Here is a 14,576-nt window from a genome sequence, read left to right on the forward strand (position 1 = left end):
CAAGATCTGAGCCGTCTCTCCCACCACACAAGGTCTCCCTACGGCTCCCCACCCTCCTGACAACAGAATACAGTATGGACACTTTTGTGTCCAGCTTCTTCTGCTCAGCATTGTATCTGTGAGAATTTCCTACATGGTCTGTCCTGTGTTACAGGAGTTGGTTTTTTATTATTATTATTGCTATTTATATTCCTCTTCACACCTTCTTGAGTGTGGATTACATGCTTTTGTTGTTTTGTTGTTGTTTTTTGGCCGCACTGTACTTCACGCCATGTCTTAGTTCTCTGACCAGATTGAACCCCTGCCGCCTACAGTGGAAGCTCAGATTTCTAACCACTGGACTGCCAGGGAATTCCCTTGAGCATAGATTTTAAGATCTGGACCAAATCTTTCATTAGCCTCACAAAGGACATGTGGAGCCCCCCACACTGGCTCAGCCCTCTGGTCTCTGGCTTTTCGTGGACACACAGGCTAGAGAGAGACTCAGTTGCTCTGCTCCAGACTTGGGGACCTCATCACAGACCATGGTTGGTGGACCAGTGTTGTAGGAAAGGGCTTGGGCCTTGGAATCAGGTCTGGGTTCAAATGGCTAATCGTCACTTCTTGGCATTATGACCTTGGATGAGTCACTAAACCTTTGTTTCTTGTCTTTTCTCTCTCTCTCTTTTTTTAAAAAATATTTATTTGTTTATTTATGTATTTGGCTGCACCAGGTCCTAGTTGTAGCACTGAGGATCTTCAATCTTCATTGAGGCATGCGGATCTTTAGTTGCAGAATTCGAACTCTTAGTTGTAGCTTGTGGGATCTAGTTTCCTGACCAGGGATTGAACCCGGGCCCCCCGCCTTGGGAGCACAGAGTCTTAGCCACTGGACCTTCAGGGAAGTCTCCCTTTATTTCTTCCATTCATCTGTAAAATGGAACTATAATTACACTACTAACTGTGGCACTGCTGTGAAGATTAAAGAAAATGACGTGTGAGTCTGGTGCTCAGGGCATGGTAGACGCTTGATAAATGCTAGTTGTTTTTATTTCTGCTTACACCACCTGATGCTCCTCCAGGACTGTCTACCAGGATCTTTGCCCCACAGGCCAAACCATAGCTCTTTCCTGGCCATCTCTCCTCAGCCCTGCTGGGCTACCTGCTCAGGCCTCAAGTTTCCCAACTTTCAAAGTACTTTTATAAATAGGGACAGGGAAGCAACCGGAAATTAGAAGAAACAGGAGGAAGGACACGTACGTTTACAAGCACCATAATGAAAGCTTTGTATCCTCACTGGCTTAGATTCATTATCAGGTCTTTCTGCCAGGACTTTGAACTTGAGCTCCGCAAAGTGCTGAGTGAAGAGGTAGCTTAAATGCAGGAGGCAGGTAGCAATCTGAGATTCAATCTGCCCCTCACCCCTCCAGGGAGACGCCTGGGCTGCTCCCACCCACCCAGGAGGGGCTGTTGCCTCCCAGCTAGAGAGCTGTGGTCCCCACCTACATGGGCACACATGGAAGGGGCTGGGCACATTGTGGGGTTCCCAAAGTCACCCCATGACTCAGCTCCTGGGGCTCCCAGCCCGTCCACAACAACACATTGCACATGCTGTGGCTGTGTCAAAGGTGCCTTGGGAGTGCTTAGTCATGCCACCTCACCGTCCGTGATGACTGAGGAACCATCCCAAAGGATTGATAGCAGTGATGGTTCTAAATAGTGTTTGATACGGGCCACAATTGACAGTCCCTCAGTCACAGATTAAGTGGGACTCAGAGTGTCTTCAGAATCATTGCGGTCTTTGCTGGTGAGATCGGGGCCGTCAGCGAGCACTGAGCCCCTCCACCCTCAAGGTCCTCCTTGCAGGGAGATTCTGGAGCCATGTTCCAGGAGAATACTCACACTGTCCCTGTGGCAGTTGCCCCACAAAGACACACTGCAAGACACTAGCAGCCACTGCACAGCAGATAACGATATGATAATGATATGATAATGACGAACATTTGTTGAGTGAGTGATGAATCTGCAGCAGGCGCTTCGTGCCTTGGCGCACTTAATCCACTCTGCAGTTCTGTGAGGTGGTACTCTGGGTTGAATTGTGTCTCCCCCTAAAAGATGTTGAATTCATAACCCTCCGGTACCTGGCAATGTGACCTATCTGGAAACAGGGTCACTGTGGATGATGAAGTTAAGATGAGATCATAGGCTGGGTCCACATCCAGTTCAACCAGCGTCCTTATAAAAAGGGGAAATTTGGACACAAAGACTCACAGGGAGAAGGTCATGTGGAGACGAAAGCAGGGATGGTGTGGTGAGTCTAAAAACTAAGAAATGCCAAAGACTCTCAGCAAACCCCCAAGAGCTAAGGGAGAGGTCTGGATCCAATTCTCCCCCACAACCCTCAAAAGAAAGTAACCATGCTGACACCTGGATTTCAGACTCCTAGCCTCCAGAAATACACCTCTGTTATTCAAGCCTCCCAGTATGTGGTACTTCATTACAATAACCCTAACAAGTTATCACAGTACAGACTGAGGTTTGCCCCTCATGGGGCTTTAGAGAGTTGGGATGATGGAGGATCTGAGGTGGGACCAGCAGGGTTCCCGAAGGGCTGTCTGTGCCCTGACAGTTGGGCAGGTGTCCCCCTCTCCTTGCCAGTGGGCGTCCACGCCTACAGCAGCAGGAAGTTTCACACCCAAGCCTGGTGCCTTGTTTGTTCCCTCACATTCTTAAGGCCTAAAGACTGAAGTCAGTGACTGGGGAAGGGAGCTGCTAACACAGTCCAGAGGCTGTAGCGAAAGGAAAGGGTCTCACACCCACAGCGGGAGGGTCTGGCTTGAGGATGGAGGAGCTACCACAATAGCCTTTCCTTTTTACTCTTTTACTCTTCAAGATCCTAAATGAACCTCTGGTGTAGGCAAAGACCCTGACAAGGCCACAGAGTGGAACAGCAAGGGCGCAGGCACAGAAGGGAAGTGTTGCCATGTCAGGAGGATGTGGTGAAGAGGGAGTAGGTGTGCCTGTCCAAACTGTGTTTTTTTCACTTATTGGCTAGGGGAAGTTGGTCTGACTTGGCCCCATCTGTAAAATGGAAATAATAATGTTATAGCCTTACCTTATAAAATAGTGGCAATTAAAAAAAACCCTCACTTAGACTTTCCTGGTGGTCCAGGGGCTAAGACCCCATGCTCACAATGCAGGGGGCATGGATTCCTGGTCAGGGAACTAAGATCCCACATGCTGTGCAGAACTGCCAATAAAAAAAAGCAGAAAAACCTCACTTAGCACAGCCCATGGACGTATTAAGGACACAGTGTTATTGATTTTTCTAATGATTGTTACAGGGATGACCCTGAACCAATCCTGAAAACAAATATGGTGTGGAGGGAGCAAGGTCTCCTGTGTAGAGAGGTAGACTATGGGGCACCAGCCACCAGGCCTGGGTTCGCGCCTGACTTAGCCCCAGCTCCTTGGCTGAGCTTGAGTGAGGTCGAGGGAGGCTGGGAGGGCCAGATTTTAGCTCTTGCAGCCTCTGCATTAGGCTGGAAGAAGGAAGGGGTCCCTGTCAATTCTCAGATGTACATCCTTAGTGCTAGGGCTGTGCTAGCACCCGAGGCTCTAAATAGCTACTTGGCTTGTCTTCCTCTGGGTGCCAGAAAGAGCGGGGTTTTCCAGGAGTCATCATTTCCGGGTTTGATTTGTTCCCCAGATGGGGTGTACTGGGAGGGGCAGATGATCTGGGCTCTGGTCCTGGCTCATTCTGGACTGGCATTGGAAGACTTGGGCCTCTATCTCCCCACATGTAAACCAACTCTTGGTTCCTTTTGGTGATGAAATTTTGGATGTTCTTCCTTACCTCAAATGACAGTAGGTACTCACAGAGTGACTCCTAAGTGCCAGGGGCAAAGGTTCCCACACACTTTATCCATTTACTCCTCATAGCTCTAGGAGGTAGCTGCCATTACTCTCCCACTTTGCAGATGAGGAAATGGGTCTCTGAGAGGCAGGTAGCTTCCCTGAGGTCCTGCAGCTAGTAACTGGCAGAGACGGAACTTACACTTTCATAGCTTTGTTCCAGAACTTGTTCACCACTCCAACCCTCTCTGCTCTCCATCCTCACTCACCACGTGTCACTGGGGCCACTCCCCTGAGCACGTTCTCCAGAAGTGCCTCCTTTTTGACTAATTTTTAAAGATGGCATTAAGAATAAGGTAGGGGGGAATGTGCTGCCACAGCCGTGACTCATTATGGAGAGAAGGCATCATGTTTTAATACGCGTACTGCCTCACCAGGTGTGGGCACCACTCCCTTCCTGCCCTCCCCCACCCCGCTCCACCCTGCCCTGAGCACCAGCCACAACCCTGCCTGGCCCGGGAAAGGTCCCAGCTCTGGCTGTAACTCAGGCCCTCTTGTGACCAGAGTAAACCCTCCGCTCCCGTTTCCCAGGACCAGGCCTTCCCTGCACCCTGGGGTCTCAAGGCTCCTCACCTGTTGTCTGATGCTATGTGCTTCCTTGCCACCAGGCTCCTCTGACACCCTCTGGGGCCTTCAGGTGTGGGCTTTCCGGAAGGGTCTGCCCACCTGGAGGCATGTCTGGTGTTCAGACCCCAGCCCAGCCCTGCATCGAGCAGTGTCTCTGCAGCAGGGTTCCCACGGTAGGTTTCACAGCGGGTCCAATCTTGTTCTACAGCACCCAGACCCACCCCGTCAGCCTGCTCTGTGCACTTGCCTCACATTTTGATGTGTTGAGATTGCTATGAAATGTTTGAATGGACCAGCACTCCCTGGGCTGGCCTCATGTTACACTCTTTCCATGCCCTTTCCTGGAGCCACCGCCACAAGGGTATGTGTGGGCATCCTGGCTGGTCACTCAGGACTGCAAAACGACCGAGAAGAGAAGCCATGCCCTGGGCTGGTTGGATCTGCCTGGTTTCTATGATGACGAAGTGGGTGGCTCTGGAGCGTGTGAGCACCCAGCAGAGCGTGGCTCTGGGAAAGCCTCTCTGGTCCTCACGGGCATGTAAACACAGAGACACGGCATCCCAGAGGCCGGCACAGATCGGAGCTCTGGCCAAGGGGTGCTGGAATCCGCAGTTTGGTTTCAGGCTCTGGTGTCTTCAGCTCTCGACATGAGAGAAGCTCATAGAAAACCCTGGAGGAAAAGACCTGAGATTCTTCCTCTAAAGATATTAAACACATACACACAAACTGAACGCTCCAAGTGAAAATGTGTTTTCTGAATTACTCACCACAATTTAAAAGTATTTCACAGAGAAATCTGGATTTTTGTCTTCTTTTGAAAAATTGGAAACTCTGGCAACATTGGGACTGGGCTCTTGTGTGGAAAAATTAGCAGGAGCTGAGGGTCCTCACTCTGGCTTAGCTTCTCATGCAGGATCGTTTTAACCGTGACTCATTCTCCTATCCAGTCCTCTTCCCTCTTTCTGTTATCTGCATTCTTCCACAGGGAGGTGAATTTCTTTTATTTAAATCCCATGTGGTCCAGCTGCCAAAATAAGCCCAGTAATTTGAGGAAGCCCTGTGTACTCTTCCTGCTCTTATTCATGCACAGACCACATGAATATATTGAGGCTCTGGGAAGTCCTGATATTTCCAAAGCATAATGGTTCCCATCTGACACAGTGGGTGTCTCCCCAGACAGGGAGTGGGTGCCTCCTCAGACAGTCCTTGTGCCTTTGGGGCAGCTCCCTCTGCCCACTGCACCCCCACCTGGAGAATGCTTTGGCATCTTCTCAAAGGCCTGGGCAGGTCTCCCTAAGCTGGCTGAGGAGCACCTGTTGATGTGGGAGATGTTGCTGTTTGACTCACAGAGAGACAGAGACAAAATGGATCAAGTGATGAAGAACTTCAAACCCAGAGCCAGTGAGTCAGCGTCTCACCCTCAGCCTTTTTCTTGACCTGGACATCCCCTCAGGAGCCTGACTGATGTCAATATCCTAAGGGTTATCAGTACTTAGACTCTCTCCCCTGGGGAGCCCTGACCACTGGTTTCAGGCCTCCCAGGCTGGGTGTTCTGCTTAGGTGGGAGCGCTGACTCAGACACAAGCCATGCCCGTGCCTAAAGCAACTCTAGAGATCTTCCCATCCTATCTAGTTCTTTCATGTCAGCTAGAATCGCTTGGCAATGGCTTCCTGGAGAAAACTGTTGATTCTGAGTCTGATTCAGTGCTCAGCTCACTGAAGAGATACCTGCACTCCACTGGTATCACCTGCCATGGTGGGAAAAGAAAGAGTGGTGGATTTGCCCCAGATGAACATCCTGACTCTGGTCTGTGGGTCAGTTCAGGGGTCTTTCCTGCGGTCAGGGGCAGCTAGTGAGAGGGAGCTGGGTTCAACTGTTAATAAGGGAGCCAGGCATGAAGGAGACAGTTGAGGGCACAACCATCTGGTAGCACATTGTCCAAGCCAGCCTCAGCCTGCCTGCCACTCCCACAGTCTCCTTCAGAAGCAGTCATGTTGGTGTCACGTGATGCCTCCCCCCACCTCCCTGGTTGCAGCCGACTGGACCGTGGGTGGGGACCCAATCTACAGTCTGATTCACCAGCCTCTGAGGTAACTTGGTAGGAATGGTAGGAAATTAACTGCACCATTCTTTTGGGGGAACAGGAATTGAAGCAAAGATAATAGTTGATGCAAGAACCAAAGCTGATCAACAGAGAGAAGTGCAGAGAGAAGAGAGAAGCTGTGTGGGGTTAGTGATATACCCTAGAGTGACAACCTCCCAATTCCTGCAGCTGACACACCAGTTATGGCAGTAACCATGGGTGAGGGTGTGGGAGGGTAAAAGCCATGCTTGCTGGTTTATCAATAATCAGGGTCCTATAGGGCTTCCCTGGTGGTCCAGTGGAGAAGAATCTGCCTGCTAATGCAGGGGACATGGATTCAATCTTGGGTGCAGGAAGATCCCATGTGCCACGGAGCAACTAAGCCCGTGCACCGCAACTATTGAGTCTGTGCTCTAGAGCCTGCGAGCCACAACTACTGAAGCCTGTGCACCTGAAGCTTGCACTCCACAGCAAGAGAAGACACCACAATGAGAAGCCTGTGCACTGCAACGAAGAGCAGCCCCTGCTTGACTCAACTAGAGAAAACCCCAGCACAGCCAGAAAGAAAGAAAGAAAATAATCAGGTCCCTCCAACCCACTGAATCTGTTTCTGACCAAAGGAGTTTTTCTTTCTGCGAGGGTTGGCTTGTCAGGGTGGGCTCCAGAGGGCAGATCATGGGTGGGTTGATTAAAGTGACAGCCAACTTCCATCAGAACTCATGCCAGACGCCTTCCTGGGCCACTGTGGGCAGAGCACACTTCCCGTGCCCCACCTCTCACTCGCAGGGTCTAGTAAATATCTCTTGGGGGTGGGGAATTGGGCCTTAAGAGAACATGTGTGAATTCATCAGAGGCTGCAGCCTGGCTCTACCCTTTCACTATTTCAATAAATATTCAAGATGAGCAGATAAGAGGCTGAGCTTATCAGCCAGATTCCCTGGATATACCACTTACCAACAGTAAGACTTTGGCCAATTCACATAAACTACCGGTGCCTCAGTTTTCTCAGCTGTGAAAGAGGGGCAGTGAGGGCCCCTGACAGGGATGCTGTGAGGGATTAAAGTAGGATGGGCACATAGTAGGGCTACTAAGTGTCAGGCCCTGTGCTGGGTGCTGAGGGTACCAAGTGGATTTGGCTCCTGCCCCCACGGAGCCTAGAGTCTAGAATTCAGTGGCTGCTGGGGACTCCTGCACACTTCTGACCTCCACACTGTGGGGAAACTGGGCTTTTCTGGGCCTGGTCTCAGCCAGCCCTGGTGAGGCTGATATTGTGCCCACACGTCTAGTCCTGTTTCTGCCCTCCCACCCAGCCTGGCTGGCAGGTGCTGGCAGAGCCCGTACTCAGGGAGAGGGAGGCATTCAGAGTTAGGGCTAGGGTTTAGGGTTAGGCTTAGGAAGGAGAAGCACTAACATCACCAGGAGCCACGTGGGGGTGGGAGTCCCTCTCCTGAGTGACCACTGTGTAGCAGATATAAGCATATAGACATCCCTTAGGCATTTCGTAGGGTTGCTGCTGACTTGAAACAACAGGAATTTGTTTTCTCACAACTCCCAAGGCCAGAAGTCCAAAATCCAGGTATCAGGTGGGCCATGCTCTTTCCAAAGGCTCCCGGGAGAAGCCTTCCTCGCCTCTTCCAATCTGGTAGCTTCTGGCACTCTTTGGCTTGTGGCTGTAGCACTCCAGTCTCAGCTCTGTCTTCACACAGCCTTCCTCCTACGGGTATGTCAGACAAGTGTTTGCTCCTCAGTTTTTGTCTCGTCACAACAAAGATTTGGAGTGACGGACATTAAAGCCCCCTCGGCGTGTCACAGCTCTCGGGTCTTGGACAGACGTGTCATAGCTCTCAGGCCTCGAACGGACCGTGTTACAGCTCTTAAATAAATCAGTGTTACAGTTCAGTGTTACAGCTCTATTTTATTTAGATAATAGCAGGAAAATCCATCTTCGAGGTGTGAAGGCACATCGATCCAAAGACGCGAAGAGAAGAGCGCCCCATCACGCGGGAGAGAGAGAGAGCTAGCTTTGGCTCCTCTTTTTATATGTTTTTCTCTCCCTGGGCCTGTCCTATGTAAATTGGGCCAGCCAGGGGTGCTGTTTGTTTTACCTGAGGTTCACACTCCGGTCCTCGGACCTTCCTTTGTTCTACTTTCGCGGGCTTTTCCCTCCCAGGTCTTTTAGCCACTGCCATTCTGGACTCCTTTTCCCTATTCTAACTACCTAACAGGTATTTGTGTTTCATCTCTGTGTCCAAATCTCCCATAAGGACAGCAGTCACAATAGATTTAGGGCAACCCTACTGCACTATGCCCTCTTGATCACATCTGCCAGGACTCTATTTTCAAGTAAGGTCAAATTCACAGCTTCCTGTGGATATAAATTTTAAGGGGACACCCAGTACCATCCCTTAGCTATCACCTATCAGAACACATTCAGTATTATTTCCCCCATTCTACAGATGAGAAAACTAAGGCACACACCAGCCCAGGGCCATACAGCAAACCCAGGTCCCTGACCTACAAAAGGCCTCTGAGTCTGTAATGGCGACCAGATGCTAGGTTGCTAGACGAGAGACTGGAGATACACTTATGAGGAAGAAGGAAGCAACAACAGGAAATTCTTAGGGCAACGTCCAAGGCTGCTTATCAGCCCAGGGACTGGACTTCAGCCTCCCAGCCCTCCTCCCTCCTCTTTCCAGGCCCAGGACCCTCAGCCCTTCCCAGCAGCAGGCAGGAAGCAGCTTAGCCTGATACTCTGCTGAGATCTGGGCTGTGCTGATCTGGCATGAATAAGCCAGCAACAGCTCAGGAGGCAAAGCTAGAAGGAATGTTTATCTGGGGCCAACAGAAGGGAGAGGGCTGGAGCCGGCAGCCAGAGACGCTTGCCTGGGAAGGGCCCCATCTCGTGTGTGTGTGTGTGTGTGTGTGTGTGTGTGTGTGTGTGTGTGTGTTGACCAAAGGCCCTATTGCCTGTGCTGGGGCCCTGCCAGAGCTCGGACAGCTGCTGATTCTGATCACAGGAGTGTGCTCATCAGGGAGGGAGGGCCCTTAGAGAGATCCCAGTGCAGGGGTATCAAATAAATGACAGGCCTACCATCAGAGGAGATGGTTGGATGGCATCACCGACTCAATGGACATGAATCTGAGCAAACTGCAGGAGATAGTGAAAGATAGGGAAGCCTGGGATGCTGCAGTCCAAGGGGTGGCAAAGAGTCAGACACAACTGAGTGACTGAACAACAACTATCAGATTTCCTTTCTCTGAATCCTCCTCAACACAGTGCCCCATCCAGAGCTATTATCTACCAACTGGATCTGACAGGAGAGTTAACAGCTGCCCTGTGGTTCCAATTCCAGACCCAGGAGTCTGAGCCTCAGTGATTCCTCTCCAGGGGATTGAAGAGCCTCCACCAGATCCTATAGCTTGGAGAGAGAAGCCGGCCAGTTCTCCCGATCCAGACCCGAGGCTCTTTTTCCTGACATCAGACTTATTACATAGGGTGACACCCAAGCCTTCCTGTCTTCCCACTCCCTGTGAATCATTGCTGGCTGCTGCCAAGAACCAGGTTTCACAGCTGCTGTGCTTGCAGCCCTGGCACTGGCTTCCGAGGACAGCTGCTGCTGCTGCTGCAGGGCGTGCCCTGCCCCCAGGGCAGCTGGTTTGTGGGCCGGGAAAGCAAAGAATGGTGCTGAAGTACAGGTAAGAGTTTGCCCAGTCCAGAGAGTTCAAGGAGGACATTCTGGGCAGAAGAATCAGCATATGTAGAAGGGCCTGAGAGAGCTGAAGGGAGAAGAGGGGTGGGCGGGGGCTGGAGGAGGAGCTAGAGGTAGCAGGGTCCTGGCTTCAATGACATGACACCATTGTCCATGGGACCTGGGTTCTGGTCTTGGCTTAGCTACCGCCTTGCTGCGGCTCTTAGGGCAAGTCCCCGCCCTTCTGGGCCTCAGTTTCCCCACCTGTTCGGTAAGAGGGAGCTTTTTTCTTTACCGGTGGCTTGGTGGTAAAAATCTGCTACACAGGAACTCCAGGAGATGTGGGTTTGATCTCTGGATTGGGAAGATCCCTTGGAGAAGGGAATGGCAACCCTCTCTAGTATTCTTGCCTGGAGAATCCCATGGACAGACGGGCCTGGCTGGTTACAGCCCATGGGGTTGCAAAGAGTCAGACAGGACTGAGGGGACAGAGCACATGGACATAAGCACAGTAAGAGGCAGGATCCTGTGCTACTAATGCCATTCCTGACTTGTCAGCGGTCCCCGGTGCCCTCCTCACTGTCCTGGCTGGTGGAGGGGACCAGATGCTGATCCTCAGAGAGGCTTAGCCTGGCTGGGAGCTGGCCCGGTGGTCCCTGGGCTTCTGCAGGAGCAGGATGGGGAGAGGGACATGATGTCCTTCTCACCTTTGTGCACTGGGGCAGGAGGCAGCTTGGCACAGGGTACCAGCCACCACACAAGTCTCTGACCCTGGTGAGTCATGCACCTTCTCTGGGCCTTTCCTCCAAAGGGCAACAGATCACTGGACCCAGGGCCCTGGCAGCTGGTGGGGCGGTTGGAGCCGGGGGATGCCTGCATGGCCAAGGAATGTGTTTACTTCCCCCCCTGTTGAGAGGAAACCCAGCAAGGCCCCTGCTGGATTCCTTCCCAGCCAGACCAGCAGGACTTTCTGCCTCCTCCCCAGGCCAGCCACATGGTTCTAGGCAGCGCCTCCCACCAGCCACTTTTCAGGGCTATCCCGCATCACTTTATCCTTCCACAAATAGAAAACTGGGCCAGTCGGGGCCACTCACTGGTTTTTGGTCCTTGTCCTGGAACCAGGACCCTGCTCTCCCCTAGCTGTGTGTCTAACCGCTGTGGAGCCCTCACAGGTGCCTTGCTCTCTCTGGCCTCAGTTTCCCCTTTCTCTTATGCAGGGATAGGATGAGGTAAGCTCTGAGGGCCCCTTCAGGCCCAGGAGTCAGGGGAAATCCTGGGGAGGCAGGGTGATTTGGGGGCTGTGAGCCCAGGCTGCCATTCATTCACCAAGGTTTCAGCACCTGGATGTGCCACGTCCCATTCTAGGTGCCGACACACCAGCAGCAAGCAAGACAGATGCAATCCCCGGCACCAGCGCCGGAGATAGGCATTGAACAGACACCTAAGTGTGTTGAGAAGGAGAAGACTCCATGTGAATAAGCTATCAGAGTGGTGAGAGATGGCAGGTGGTGGTCAGGGAAGTCTTCGTCCTGGAGGTGACATTGAAGCTGAGATGTGGGGGAAGAGGTGGTGCCCATGTCATCAAGAAAGGGGCAGAAGAGAGCATTCCAGGCTGCAGGAGTGGGCTGTCCGAAGGAGTGAGGAGGAAAGACTCGGTAGGGGACATGCAGACCAAGGCGCTAACTTCACCATTAGAGCCCTCGGGACTCTAGAAAGGACCCTTAACCTCCCCGAGGCTCATTGTCATCATCTTAAATTAGCCAAAATATCTAACCTGCAAGATACTCACTAGGATTTAATTACATAGCTTATTCCAGGGCCTTATGAAGAATAAGTACTCAATAAATAGCAGCAAAGTATCTAGTTATGCCCTGTGTGTATATGACTTCTTTCTTTCTTCCTTTAAAGCTATTGTCTGATCGAGGGGAGAAGACGGGGGCCTGGGGACCCCCACGAGAGGATGGGGAGGAAATAGGGGCCTTTGGGCAAGAAGGATGGAGTGCAGCATGACAAGGCGTGGGGACAGACAAGGGCTGTGCCCCCGGGGGAGTGGGACGGTGTGGGGAGAAGCTGGGTGGGGCTGGAAGGACATCAGGTGCGGGCGGCACTGGATTCTGGGGTACGGATCTCAGTCCTCGAGGGCTGAGCCAGGCGTGGCCTGGCAAAGGTCAGGGCTGCTCTACCAGAGGCGGCTGAGGAGGCTGAAGGGTGGGGTCCTCGGGAAGGCTGTGAGACCCCACACGGAGGGCCACAGGGGTGCAAAAGGACCACGGCTGGTGGATGGCGGTGCAGGACGCCCGGCCCCTCAGCACCGTGACTTCTCTGCGCTGTGTCATTACATCATCCATCCTCCCACCCACCCGACCCAGGCCCAGCCCATGGCCGCGATGCCAACGTACCACGAGGGAGCCCTGGACTCTGGGTCACCGCGGGCCCCAGCAGCCTGACCCAGCCCTCCTCCCCAGAGCAGGGCACCCCTTGCCCCCTCAGCCCCCCGCTAGCCGCACTCCCCTTCTCCCAGAAGTGGGGGGGCTTCGGCCTAGGTGACCAGGCCAGTAAAGGGGAGCAGCCACAAGTGGAAGGAGGCAGGCTGCCCACAGAGCAGCAGAGATGGAGCGAGGACCGCCAGACCTGTGAGCCTGTGCAGGGATGGCGCCTCCATGGACAGGTGTAGACACTCCCGGAAACATAGGTCTGGAATGCACTGAGGCCAGGACTGGGGCTTCTGACGCCACCTGCCCCATGGTGGGAAGGATGACCCCAGACCTCCTGAGCCCTCAGAAGTGTGGGGGGCGTTTGGAGAGCAGAGCTGCCCTGGGCCAGACAGTAGGAGGGCGAGGTGTCACCCTGGGGAGCCCGGGGGTCAGCAGACTTCAGGGCTAAACCACAGCGAGTCACCCCAAAGCCCTGGATGTGGAGCTGGGACGATCTAGGGCCCTGGATAAGGAGGATGCATGGGGCGGGGGCGGGGGGGAACCAAGACCACCCCCAGCCCTGGGCATGGACGGGACTCCCCCTCCCCCTAGTTGCTTAGGGGGCTGGAAAGGGCCTGCAGGGGAGGATTTAGAGCCAACTCTGCCCCTCCCCCATGGGCCAGGCCCCCCAGGGGTCCCGCTGGTCACTAAAAAAAAAAGAAAAAAATTAAAAATAAAAATAAAGCTATTGTCTGATTATATTTTGTAATCCATTCTTTGTTTTTCTTTATTCCTTTGTTCCTAACTTTGCACCTTAATGCTACATTTTACATATTTCTTTAAATTTCTATAATGGGAACATTATTATTATTATTACTAATAGTAGTAACAATAATAGTAATAAAATGAGAATGTGGGAGAAAGTATGTAAGCTGTTATGCAAATGGGAGGAATTCTTATCACATATTCCAAATGTCTCAAACTTCATTGATGTATAATACACTGCATCACAGAGTCAAAAGCCGCTTGCAAACCTGAAGCCTCACCCATGTGTGGGGAAGCTGTGGATACTGAGTCTCTTTTCTCATGGGGCTCTGGGAAATGGCATAAGGGATACACAGGCAGATCCTGCGAGGAAGGGAGGGAGTCGGGAATAGAAGCTCTGGGCCCTTGTGAGCACTGTCAGCAGGACTCTGACCCTCCTGAGGGAGAAAATTGGCTGTATACAGACTGAATGAATGAAGATGAGGAAGACTTTTCTAACACATTCCTAACAATTCAGTTCCAAAGATGAAATGACTACGAGAGGTAGTGATTGTGTGAGCTGTCCTAATCCTTTAAGGAATGGATTCAAGCCTTGGATGGAAAGATGGTATTTTTGAGGGGTGGTGGAGGATATGGAAAATTTGGAAGAGATAATGCCATCAATTAGGAATTGATTCGACTATAGGAAACAAGTTCAAAACAATGGCTTCCCAATATGGATGCTTATTTCTTTCTCTCATAAAAGTATAAAGTAGTCGAATAAAAAAAAAGTATAAAGTAAAAAATATATAAAGATGGGAAGTCCAGGGCAGTGGTGGCTCTCCTAGCTAGTTCAAGTCCTTCTAGTTCACGTCCACCTTCCCTATGGTGCAGCACTCATCCTAGTGATACAAAAATGTGGCCATCATACCCACATTCCAGGAAGCAAGGCTGAAGAGACAGAGACAGAAAGGTGGACAGACAAAGAAGGAAAGAACAAAGGAAGACTCAGAAGCTGCCTCATCTTGTTGGCCAGAACTTAGTCACATGGCATACCTACTGGCAAAGGGGCATGGGAAATGAAACGTAGTCTTTATTTTAGGTAGCCATTAGCGAAAGCATGTGTACTCAGTCATGTCCAATTTTGTGACCCTAGGGACTGTAGCCCATCTGGCTCCTCTGTC

At 51.8% G+C, this 14,576-nt stretch overlaps 1 long non-coding RNA gene across 1 annotated transcript in view; it reads right to left on the minus strand.

Annotated features, from left to right (window-relative positions):
- Positions 1–750: 750 nt before the first annotated feature.
- Positions 751–14,576, minus strand: part of LOC122439727 — a 51,180-nt gene continuing 37,354 nt past the window's right edge. The window contains exon 3 of the long non-coding RNA XR_006268981.1: positions 751–844. This is a non-coding gene — a long non-coding RNA (uncharacterized LOC122439727). The remainder of the gene's footprint in view (positions 845–14,576) is intronic.

Source organism: Cervus canadensis, chromosome 4, assembly GCF_019320065.1.
Source record: "Cervus canadensis isolate Bull #8, Minnesota chromosome 4, ASM1932006v1, whole genome shotgun sequence".
Lineage (NCBI taxonomy): Eukaryota > Metazoa > Chordata > Mammalia > Artiodactyla > Cervidae > Cervus > Cervus canadensis.